Source organism: Mesoplodon bidens (assembly GCF_964165515.1).
Source record: "Mesoplodon bidens genome assembly, chromosome: 1".
NCBI lineage: Eukaryota > Metazoa > Chordata > Mammalia > Artiodactyla > Ziphiidae > Mesoplodon > Mesoplodon bidens.
In genome coordinates this window covers 94202358-94214880 of record NC_138176.1, presented here as the reverse complement: position 1 = coordinate 94214880, position 12523 = coordinate 94202358, and the positions used below count along the sequence as shown (strand labels likewise).

The 12523-nt window shown below is 36.2% G+C and overlaps 1 pseudogene across 1 annotated transcript; it reads right to left on the bottom strand.

Moving 5' to 3' along the window:
- Positions 1-10198: 10198 nt before the first annotated feature.
- LOC308615499 (cytochrome c oxidase subunit 7A2, mitochondrial-like) lies at positions 10199-10500 on the bottom strand (annotated as a pseudogene). The gene has a single exon. The product of its transcript is annotated as a cytochrome c oxidase subunit 7A2, mitochondrial-like (transcript).
- Between the last annotated feature and the right edge of the window lie 2023 nt (positions 10501-12523).

The following is a 12523-nucleotide window of genomic DNA, read 5'->3' as shown; positions in this document are numbered from 1 at the left end:
GACTACAGTGATTCCCAGGCACATCATATCATCCATTTACCTGCTGCATGGCTACTGCGTGCTAAGCATGTACCCTGTGTTCTGGAAGAAAGATATACACACCAGAGGGTTTCAGGATAACATTAATACATTAATTGTCAAAGATATAAACAAATATTTGTCTCACTCTTCTTATTCATATGTATTCTCTTAGAACCTAGAGTCTCCCACATACAGAAATCATGAGATACCTCTTGGGAGTACTGAATGCATGGCCTTTAAAAGTGAATGCAACTCCCAAGTTTTAAATTTAAAGTCAAGGTGTACCTAAACCACTGGAGAAATCTGGCTCAATTTGTATTATCATTTTTCACCATACCACTTTATGCTTGGTCTCTCTTGAAATTTTCTTCTGAAGTACAGGCAAAGTTTCTGTCATTAGGGGACTACTGTTGTGTGAAGTCAGCAAGTGCATTTCAAACTTTAAAATATGCATTAAAGGCATAGTTGCAGTCAGTAATTACAGTAAGCTCTAAAACCCTGGCCTAACAGGTTCAAGGACAATGCTGTAGTGGTATATATATAATACCTGCTTGCTATGACAACCTTATGAAAACACAATTTCAAGTAAGTGTTCATTTCATAATGACTTCTGCTAGCAATACTCAATCTACTTAGTTACCAGAAACTGTCAATATGCCCTTCACCTCACATGTTCTTAAGTGACACGTACCACTTCTCCAGCTTGTTATTTATTTGTTAGCTTTATTGATTTAAATTCCTTCTCTACTTCTACTTACATGTCTAGAGGAGAAAGATATTAGAACAGACTTTGTGACAAAGATGCAATGAACAGCTTAAAGTGATCACTGCTGGATCAATCTGTAAGGTCGAGGGAAAATGGAGAGATATAATCGCATCAAGATGTGTTTATCACTATTCTTAATTTACACAAACCGATTTCCATGAATGTACTTATTAAATTCAGCTAATATTTTCTTTTCAGATAATAAAGAACTCAATCCTGTCGTTTAACAAACATTTCTTAGTACCTACTATGTGTTTCCAACAGCATTGGGGAGGGAAAGATGAATAAGACACGCTCTTTGTTTACAACCTAGTGGGGGAAAAAGAAAAAATTTAAATAATCACACTACAACGTAGTGAGTACCAAAGTAGACATTTGAATGTTTGGGGTTTTGAATCTTTTGTTTTTGCTATAAATAATAACAACTTCTTCCTAAGGAGTGCCAATGAAATAAAAGTCCTTGATGGGATTGTGTAGGCAAGTTTAAACAGAACCTCAAGAGTTCAATTGCTTTGCATAATAAAGGAAGAAGATTTTGACAATCTAGGAGAGAGGTCTAGGACAGCACAGTCCAGTAGAAATATAATGTGAGCCACATATATAATTTTAAAGATTCTGATGGTCACATTTTTTAAAAAATAAAACAAGAAAAAGGGGAAATTAATTTTAATAGTATATTTTATTTAACTCAATATATCCAAAACATTGTCACTTTAATAATTAAAAAATTATTACCAATATATTTTGTGTTCTTTTTTCAAAGTCATCAAAATCTGACTTGTATTTTACACTTACAGCACATCTGATCTAAAACTAGCTACATTTCAAATGCTCTAGAGCCACCGCAGGTGATCAGTGGCTAGAGCACCTGACAGCACAGATCTAGGAGGTGATAGAAGAGGGAGTGAGCAATGAGAGGGCAGAAGCCTGTGTACTGTGCAATACAATCTATCCCGTAGCCCCCGCAATCTTCAGTTAAGGATACAGTACTCAAATACTTGGTGTGAGGAATATGTGTTGCAGAAAATGACGAAGCTCAGCTTCACAAAAGTACTTATGTGGTGTGGGTCAAATGTGCAACAGTATGTTTAAAGACAAGGAGACACGAAAGGGTGTGAATAAGTAGCTGAAGAAGTTAAGAGTTGTTATTAAGGGATGAAGCCAGACAGACGTGCCGGGGTGAGAATGTAAGGGACTCTGTGTACCATGCAAAGGGATTTGGTCTTATGTTGAACACAGTAGGGAACTATGGAGTGTGTTTATGCCTGAGAATACATGATCGGATTTCTGCATAATTTCACCTAGATGTCCCGTAGACACCTCAAACTCAACATGATCAAAATTTAACTCATTGATGAACCATTCCTTCAAAGCTGCCATTTCTATGTTTCTTAATTCCTCCCACTCTTTTTATTTTTAATAAATTTATTTAATTTTGGCTGTGTTGGGTCTCTGTTGTTGCGCGCGGGCTTTCTCTAGTTGCGGAGAGTGGGGGCTACTCTTTGTTGCGGTGAGCGGGCTTTTCATTTTGGTGGCTTCTCTTGTTGCGGAGCATGGGCTCTAGGTGCGCGAGCTTCAGTAGTTGTGGCATTCAGGCTCAGTAGTTGTGGCACACGAGCTTAGTTGCTCCACGGCATGTGGGATCTTCCGGGACCAGGGCTTGAATCTGTGTCCCCTGCCTTGGCAGGAGGGTTCTTAACCACTGCACCACCAGGGAAGTCCTTCTCCCACTCTTTTATCCTCCCAAACCTACTTCCTAAGGTCCTGCAAGGCTAACTACTTTTCCCACTCTCCACTTCCCTAACCCTATTTCAGGCCATTACCATCTCCTGACTGGATTATTACAACTGGTCTCTTTCTTCAGTCTTGATCAATTTCAATCCATTCCCCACAGAAACATAAATTTGTCTAAAATGCAAAGTAAATCCCAAAGTTTCCTGTTTGTCTCCTGCTTTTCTTAGAAGAAATTCCCAATCTCCTAAAATTGGTTTAGAAGGTTCTGAGTTATCTGGCTCTTGATTACTTCTCCAGCTTCAACCCAATTTCTTCTCACCCTCCACTTAAGCCATATTGAACTTCTTACAGTCCACCAAATGTGCCCACCACTTCAGAGCCTGGCAGGGGCTGTGTCTGATTTATGGAACATATTCCCTAATTTTGTGGTCTCTATATACATGACCTTCTAGGAAGTCTTTCCAATTGCCCCCAAGTATAAGTTAGACTGCCCTCCTATATGGCTCTCTAGTCCCCTATATTTCTCCTGTCATAACAATAGCACGTTGTTTTATAATTTTCCATTAAGGCATTATTTCCCAGTCAACTAATTTTTCCACTAACACAGAGTAACCACGTATTTTTCTCAGTGGTACCTTCAGGTCAAACCATACATGGCAAAGATTTAGGTACTAAGGAAATGTTTGTTGAATGCTTAATTTATATCAATAGATCCTAGGCTTATAGAGAGCAGAGGAAGGTATCAAGTTAGGTTACTGTGATAGTCTATATAATAATAAATGTTGAAAGTCTGAAATAGACAGGAGGACTGACAATATGTGGGGGATGAGTGAAGTATAGTGAAAGATATTTAGAAAGTAAATTTGATATGACTTGGTAACTAATGGATGTAGGAGATAAGGTCCAACTACTGATTGAGAACCTCCTACTGGAAGTAAAGCTTAGTCTAAAAATTCATTCTAAAAGGATCACTAAGAACTGGGAGCACTATATACTTCAAAAAGTTGTAGGAAATCTTTTGCCACATGTTCAGTGCTTCCATCTAATGTTTCAGTTGTCAACTCTTAAGTATTAGCAGACAATAAATATTACCAAAAACAAAAGAGAGCTTCTACTATGAAATATAAAAATTGAAATAGTTAAATAAAAGTTGGAGGAGACTGATTTTGCAGGAAAAATAAAACTTCAAAGGAAATTAATACTCTTAGGTAGAAAATAGGGACTTCCTTGGTGGTCCAGTGGTTAAGAATCCACCTTCCGGGCTTCCCTGGTGGCGCAGTGGTTGAGAGTCCGCCTGCCAATGCAGGAGACACGGGTTCGTGCCCCGGTCCGGGAAGATCCCACATGCCACAGAGCGGCTGGGCCCGTGAGCCATGGCCGCTGAGCCTGTGCGTCCAGAGCCTGTGCTCCGCAAGGGGAGAGGCCACAACAGTGAGAGGCCCGCGTACCACAAAAAACAAACAAACAAACAAACAAAAAGAATCCACCTTCCAATGCAGGGGACGTGGGTTTGATCCCTCATCAGGGAACTAAGATCCCACATGCTGTGGGGCAGCTAAGCCCAAGTGCCACAACTACTGAGCCTGCACACTCTAGAGCCCATACACCATAACTAGAGAAGCCCACGCTGCACAACAAAGTGCCTATAGGCCACAACGAAAGATACTGCATGCCAGAACAAAGATCCCACATGATGCAATTAAGACCCAATGCAGCCAAATTAATTAATTAATTAATTAATTAATTAATTTTTAAAAAGAAAGTAAATAAAATACTGCAACCATGAAAAAGAACAGGATACCATTATAAAAAAACAGAAAGGACATTCTGAGATCAAAAAGAGGGGTAGATTCTGAGAAAATCAGAACTTTGACAGTGGAAATGAAAAGTTCAGAAGATAAGTCTGAAGAGAAATTTAGAGAATATTCTAGAAACTTGGGCCAAAAGATAAAAAGACGAAATAGAGATAAGAAATTTGCCAGTGAGGTCAAAAAGTTATAGTAAGATAGGAGTTCCACAAACGGAGTACAGAGAAAAGAGAGAGGAGATGACCATTTGTATTAGTTTCCTATGGCTGCTATAACAAACTACCACAAACCTGGTGGCTTAAAATTACATAAATGTATTTGCTTTCAGTACTGTACTGGAGATCAGAAGACTAAAATCAGTCTCACTGGGTTAATATTAAGTTGTTGGTAAGGCTGGTTCCTTCTGAAGTCTCCGGGGAAGAATTCCTTTCCTTGCCTCTTCCTGCTTGTAGAAACCACTTATATTCCCTGCCATGTAGTTCCTTTCCTCCATCCTCAAAGCATATTACTCTAACCTCATTTTTGTCATCACATGGCCTTCTCTCTAACTCTGACTCCTTCTGCATACCTCTTATAAGGACCATTATGATTACATCAGGCTTACCCAGATAATCCAGGATAATATTCCTATCTCAAGATAATTAACTTGACCACATCTGCAAAAATTTTTTTGCCATAAGATTTACACGTTCCAGAGATTAGAACATGGACATCTTGGGGGGGGGGACCAGAGATAGCATTATTCAGCCTACTACACTGTTGATAAAATAATTCATGACAACTTCCCACAACCAGAAGATCTTAGTTTGGAGGTTAAAAATACGCCTTACTTCCCAGCACAGTAAAGAATACACAATAAAGCACAGTGTAGTAAATTTTAAAATATCAGAGATGTATGAAGATCCTATAGGCTACAGTGTAAACTGTAATTATGTAATTCTACTCAAGAGTACATTAAACATTAGAAGACAATGGAAAGAAATTATTTCCAACCTAGTATTCCATAACCAACTAAACTACTAGTCAAGTGTCAAGTTAGTATAACCCTGATATCCAACCCTGACAAAGATACTACAAGAAATGAAAAGTTAAACGCCAATATTTCTCATAAATTAAATAACCCTAAATGAAATATTAGCAAATTAAATCCAGTAATATATTAACAGGATAAGATATCAACACCAAGTAGAGTTTATTCCCACAATGCAAGGTTAGTTGAACATTTGAATGTAATCACAATCAGTATAAATGACTGCATCCATAGACTAAAGGAAAAAATAATATAAATATATTAATAGACTAAGAGAAAGCAATTGATAAAATTCAACATCTATTCATGATAAAGACTCTCAGCAAACTAGCAATACAAAAGAACTTTCTCAATCCAATAAAGGTTTGTTTTGTTTTCTTTTGGTGAATATTGGCAAGCTGATTTTAAAATTTATATGAAGATGCAGAGGACCCTGAATAGCCATGACAACCTTGAAGAATTAAGCTGGAGGACTTATACTTCCAGATATCAAGACTTACTGTAAATCTACAGCAATCAAAAGGGAAAAATTAATTCATAGTAGTCAAAATAATGGTAACTCCTAAAGAGTGAGTATTGACTAGATCAGGGACTAAGAAACCTTTTGATTGATAAAAATGTTCTATATATTCATTTAGATGGTGTATACAGGTGTGTATGTGTGTGTGTGTGTGTTTATGTGTATATATATATATATATATATATATATATATATATATAGTCATCAAACTATACATTTAAGATTTATGCAACTTTCTATATATAACTTTACCTTGATAAAATTTGAAAGGTTTAATTTATATTTCAGGGTAGAATAAAAACATCTTTAGACATGTAAAGTCACAAATATGCTTTCTGTGAAAGCTATTCGTGGATGTGTTCTACAAAATGAGAGAGCAAACCAACAATGAGGAAGGCTTGGGACAGAAAAAAATAGATCAAACCAAGGAGAGAAAATGAAGGGATTCCCAGCATGATGGTAAATAAATCCCAGAATGTCAGCTGTACCCCAGATAGGAGGGAGAATAGATCAGATTGGAGCAAGCTCTGGGAGAGAGAACTCCAAAAAGATTAATTTGATAGAATGCCTGGTACATCTGACCATATAGAGAGGAGATTTAGACAACTGCAGATAATTTGAAGTTTAATTAATGAAAGGTACAGAGAAAAACAAAAACAATAAATAAGACAACTTTTTTCCAGGAAGCCCATAAATTGTATAGGAAAATTAACATAAACATAGTTTATTAATTAACTTGGCTCTTTGAACAGCCTTTACTTGGTTATAATCATGTGTTCACCAAATATCTAACCAAATATACTATAAATATAAAAGGGGTTAAATAATCAGCTAAGGCGTGAAAGAGTTTCCTCTGGGGTGGAGGGATTAGTAGGAGGCATAGCTGGAGACTGATATTTTTGTAGTAAACCTGGCAGCATATTTCAACTTCACAACTGATGTGCATGCACAATTTGTACTTAAATAAGACCTCAAAAATTTTCAGAGAGGATGGGAGTGATGCAAAAGAGATTAACAGGTGATCAGTCAGGTGATAAACTTCAGAAGGACTAATGGTGGGACGGAGTGATAGATTGCTGTGGATCATGGTCTAGATGGAATAGCTCAAGGTTTTCCAATTAAGTTTTCAATGCTATACCCTTGCATTTTAAACCTATCATTTTTCAGAGCAAGACAACCTTTCTTTTTGAAACTCCTTTTTTTTTTTAATGCAAAATGCTTTAAATAATTTGTGAAGCATTCTGTCAGCATTTTATGCTTGCTGGGAAAAGAAGTTTTCTTCTCTCTTCCTATTATTGCTATCTCTCAACACTTGCAGCAGAGAATTTATTACTGATTAAAGCAGATGACATTCCTTAAGTGTTTTCAGGAATTATAAACAATTACAGGAAAGAAAAGTGTTTCCATTACCAAAAAGGTAATAATGATGGAACCCAGTATTGAACATGCCAGTGAGATCACACAGCTTAGAGAGCAAGTACAGTGTTTTAACCTTTATCCTAGCTGATAGAAGATGATGCAGTATTCTATTATCCAGAATGACAAGTGATTTATTGGGATACTTTCTTTTCTTCCAAACTGTTTTAAACCACTGGTCTTTTTTTCCAGTTGCACTGATTTTTCATCTTAGTGCATATACAGGGCTATAAACATTTGAGCGATCATAAAAAAAATAATAATAATAAAAAACCCACCACCACCAACATTCTCAGTTCTGAAGATATTCACTTTGTTAGTGCTATACCACATGGAGGTTTGCCTCATTGCATGCCCAAACAGCTTTTATTTAGGCAGATTTTTTTAGTTGGCCTGTCTAAAAGTAACCAAAGGCTTAGAAAATTCCTAACATTTTCCCCAAAATCTGCTTGCTAAAGTCTTTTAGGAAAAATCATTGTATGAGGAGCCAGATACTCTTGCTAAAAGAGAAAATTATTTTAAAATAGGATTCCGAAACATTTAAGGATGCAGGGAGCAAATTAAAGGCTGATAGTGGGACTGTGATGATTATGTATGTGCCATTTTTCAAGCCTCAAATTCTGGTGTGCGTTTTCCTTGCCCTCAAGGGAGGTGAGATTGTCAGTCTTATGGTAGTTGTTCAGAAAACCAACAGACAAGCAGTTTTCCTGAGGTTCTGAAACAAGAACAAAACATTTAAGAACCTTTTCTCCTAATGTTCTTCCCCAATGGGGAGAAAGATCTGTACTCCAGGTCACTGCTTAGAGTGGCAGATTATTATTTGGTTTTCAGGTAGGGAGCTGGTGGGGATTACTAGAATGCTGAGTCAAAGCGTGCTTTGCAACACTGATACCTTTTTGACAAACTGCCCAGATTTCCTTGTTAATGAGCCACTGTTACCTATGTTCTGTAGATGTACAAAATGAAAGTTCTGAAAGATAAAGACTGCCACTCTAGTGCATTTTCCGTTATTGCTTGCTCTTTGTGATTTTGTTACATACTAAAACTTAGAACTGTGTATGTATGAAATGGGGGAAAAATATAAAGGAAGAATGTGTTATTAAAGATAACGATCAGTATAGTTTCAGGTTTCTTTTTATTTTAAAACATATAATCTAGCAAGAAGGAAGTCTAAAGTATTGAGGCCTACTTAGATTAGGGAACAAAAGAATTGGATTCTGACTACTTTAATGAGTGGTTTCAGTAAATTACTTAATCTTTGTGCATCTAGGGCTTTATCATCTGGCAAAAAATAAAGTGAAAAAAAGAAGAGACATTAACTCTAAAAAGCCTTCTAACTCCAAAAGTGGTTTCATTTTCAAAACATCATAATTTCCATGGGATATTAATCTAAGATATTATCTGTTTAGAATATTCAAACATTTTATCTATACTTTTATAATTTCTTCTGTTTACATTTACTATTAATCTTGTGATTTACATAGTTTTAAAAATAACATCCATAAAGGATATTAGGAAAATTTGTTGTGTGAGGCCAGTGTGATAATTTTTTCTTTGGTATTAAAATTATATTAAGATGCTGGGAGTTTGGGGTTAATATATGCAAACCATTACATTTAGAATGGATAAAAAACAAAGTCCTACTCTATAGCACAGGGAACTATATCCAATCTCCTGGGATAAACCATAATGGAAAAGAATATAAAAAAAAGAATGTATATATGTGTATAACTGAGTCACTTTGCTGTACAGCAGAAATTAGCACAACATTGTAAATCAACAGTACTTCAATTTTTAAAAAGTATTAAAAAATTAAAAAATTTAAAAAGATGCTGTCATTAGTTGTTTTAATTAATATTATGAAATATTTCAGCTATATTAAAAAGTAAGGATATAATAAACATCTACCACCTATTATAATAACTTTCTAGGCCCAAGATGGAGCTGTTCCTGCCTTGGCTACCAAGTGAGCAAATTGAAACTTAGGTGAACTTTCTTGTCCCTGTAAATATTCCACTTGACCAGAAATGCAGTATAGCCAGTCAGCCAATCCCCAAACACGAAGCCAACTCTGGGCTGTATAGTTATTTCCTTTTCCCTTCTCACGCCAAACAAGGTTGACTATGTGGCTCCAGCCAATTAGATATTTTCTATTTTTCTCTTCCTTGTTCTTTATTCTTTATCCCATAACAGCTTCCTGCCTTCCACCCCATTTTGCAGTTTTCTGAATATAGATGGTCTGCTTCATCAAGTGTTAATAAAGTTTGTTTGTATCACCTAAATTCTCTGCTTTAAGCATTTTTTAACACACTCAATTTAAGAAAAAATTCCATTCATCTCCTTTTCTCTCTCAAAATAGCCATTATCTGAAAGCCATTATTTCCAACCATGTTCTTATAATTTTACCTATAAACTCTGTATTTGTATACAATGTGTCATCTTGCATGTGTCTATTCTTTATAAAATAGTAGCATACTGTACTTATGCTATACATATATTATACTTTCGAGATTATCTACACAGATTATTTGGCTATAACTCATAATTTTAATTGTTCTATTTTAATGAATGTGACAAAATTTATTTATGCATTCTCATAATGAATGTGAAGGTGGGCCCACATTCATAAACTCTCAGAGAACTCTGCTACCCCAACTCCCAGCTCAGGCGGAAACAGGTAAGCTGCTTAGCTGACTCTCTGTGCCAGTGAGTAGATATCTTTCCAGTTCACCCTTGACTTATTCACTAGTGTTGCAACTGTTCCATAGTTTTCCATTTTATTTTCCATTTCATTTTCTTTTTTTTTTCATGGTAAAGACTGCTTTACTGGTGGCAGTTAGTACATGTCAATAAATATTGATCCCCAAAGAAGAACTCAGTCAGTTATCAGATACTGGTCCACAGAGAGCTGAATGGAGTTGAACCAACGGATTGCTGGGAGGATAAACTGAAATCAATCCTGCTTCTTGGGAAATGAAGCCACAGCCAGCTGATATATGGAATATGCTGTTCCACCAAATGTAAGAATCATGATGGCTCTATACAGGAGGGTATCAGCTATCCCACACTTTATATGCACTGGAATTCCATTATCCGTCTGAAAGAGCTTTTGTTTCTCTGGAACTTTATTTTCAAACTGCCTGCGTGAAGCAGTACTTATGGTCCTCTGGGCAGTCTAACAAAGAGCCAGCAGACTCTGCAGCATCTTGGCTCAGTTACTGCCCACCAACCGTGACAATTTAACACCAGGAACGAAGATCCCCATGTCAGAACTGGAACTACCTTCTATTTCATTTTCAACTCCCTGATTCGTGTATACAAAATGCCCTTTTCTGTTCCTACAGGGCCATTAAATTACAATTCTTGATAACTGAGAGATGGAACCAACCCTCACCCCCATTCCCACCTCCCAAGGCAGCTGCCACATCAGCTGGGGCTTTGTTTCCTTATCATTTATCTCCGTTGGGATTTTTCAAATTCACCTGTGGGCATTTAAATGAACAGTTATGTTCTGTGTAGTATTTTGAGGTTTTTAATAACTGAAAGCTGTTTAGGTTATCTAATCCCTACCAACCAAAACAACCAAGACATTTAAATTGTTTTTACTGGATATAATGTTTAACATTCAATTCAATGATGGAGAAGATAATTTTAGGATTACTAAAAATGAAACCAAATTTTTCATATATGATTCAGTGAGAAGTCTTTACATTAATGTCATATCCAAAATGGTTTAGCTCTTTTTAAAGTTCTTTTCAGAGGCCAAAGATGAAGAATTTGGTTTCTTTCAAAGGTCTATTATTTAATTCATGTAATTTATTAATGTATTTGAATTTATATGAATATAATTATGATTAACTCATTATTCAACTCATTTCATCTTACATTTTCTTGATTTTTATTGAAATACCATGTGTCATGATCTACAAGAATTCAAAAATAAGTAATTTTGCCAACTTTTCCCACTATTCTCCCATAACTAGCCTATGCCCACAGTAAAACAAGCTGGAGGGCATTTTACATCCCAATGTGAAACATTTTTCTGCCTCTGAAACTTTACGCTTTAAACCATCCATATACTCTTACTCCCCACTCCTCAAGTCTAACTCTCAAACCCTACCCATTCTTCAAGGCCTCTTAATATGTCTGTCATCTTCATGAAAGCATTCTTTATTCCCCAAATATGATCTCCAGTCTCTTTCTGCATAACTCTTCTGGTTTTATCATATTCTATCTTGGTTTACTGCTTCATTGCGGTTTTATATTTTGTTTTAGCTTAGAAAATAAGTGTCTCTTTTTTATTCTTATAGTCCATGAAACACTTGGAGAATTTGTAGAAAGTCAATAAATACCCATTAAAATTCAAGATAACTAAAAGCTCCTTTGCAATTCAAATTGAATGTTTTAAGTAATTATAAGTAGTATCATTACTTAAATATAAACCCTGAAAGGGAAGATTTAAAAGTGCTACATGCTACATAAAAGGTGTGACAACACATGGAATAAACCTCTCTGGATTCCTACAAAAAGGGAGGTTTAGACTAGATGACTCCTAAGGTTTCTTCTACCTCTAAAATGCTAATATTCTTCTCCAACTTCAGATGCATTTTCATGAACATTTCGGTCATGGGGCGTACTGTTCGAATTGGCAATGAGATGGTCACCTGATGAGGGCCAGGAATGCAAGCTCCCCAAGAAATTGGGAGCTTTAGGAGTATAGCTAGGGTGGGGTGCACCTGGATGCTTCTTCCTTTCATGCATTGCTGGAAGCCATGCAGAAGAAGCAAATAAAAGACAAACAGAAAATACTAGAAACAGGAAGAGAAACTCTTTCCTCCTACAATGTCTCTCCACTGCCCTCTATTGTCTTAGCTTAACACTGTGCCTGTTGAAAGTAAGAAATGATTATAGGATCCAGCTTCTTCATTGAAGAGCAGGCAATGCAGGATGGATTTGAAGCTGAGAGGCAATAAACTGATGACTGGCACAACAGGGAATATAAATTTCATTGCATACATATTAACCTCGATTTCGGAGCAGATTTCCTAACATTTAAAAGATGGAATGGTCATGTTATGATATGAGGAGGTAAATCTGGATTTAAAAATTGTATAATTCTTTCAAACACCAAAGTACTAGTTAATAAACTACAATTTCAGTATATTAAATTATAGTGAGGGCTTCCCTCGTGGCTCAGTGGTTGAGAGTCCGCCTGCCGATGCAGGGGA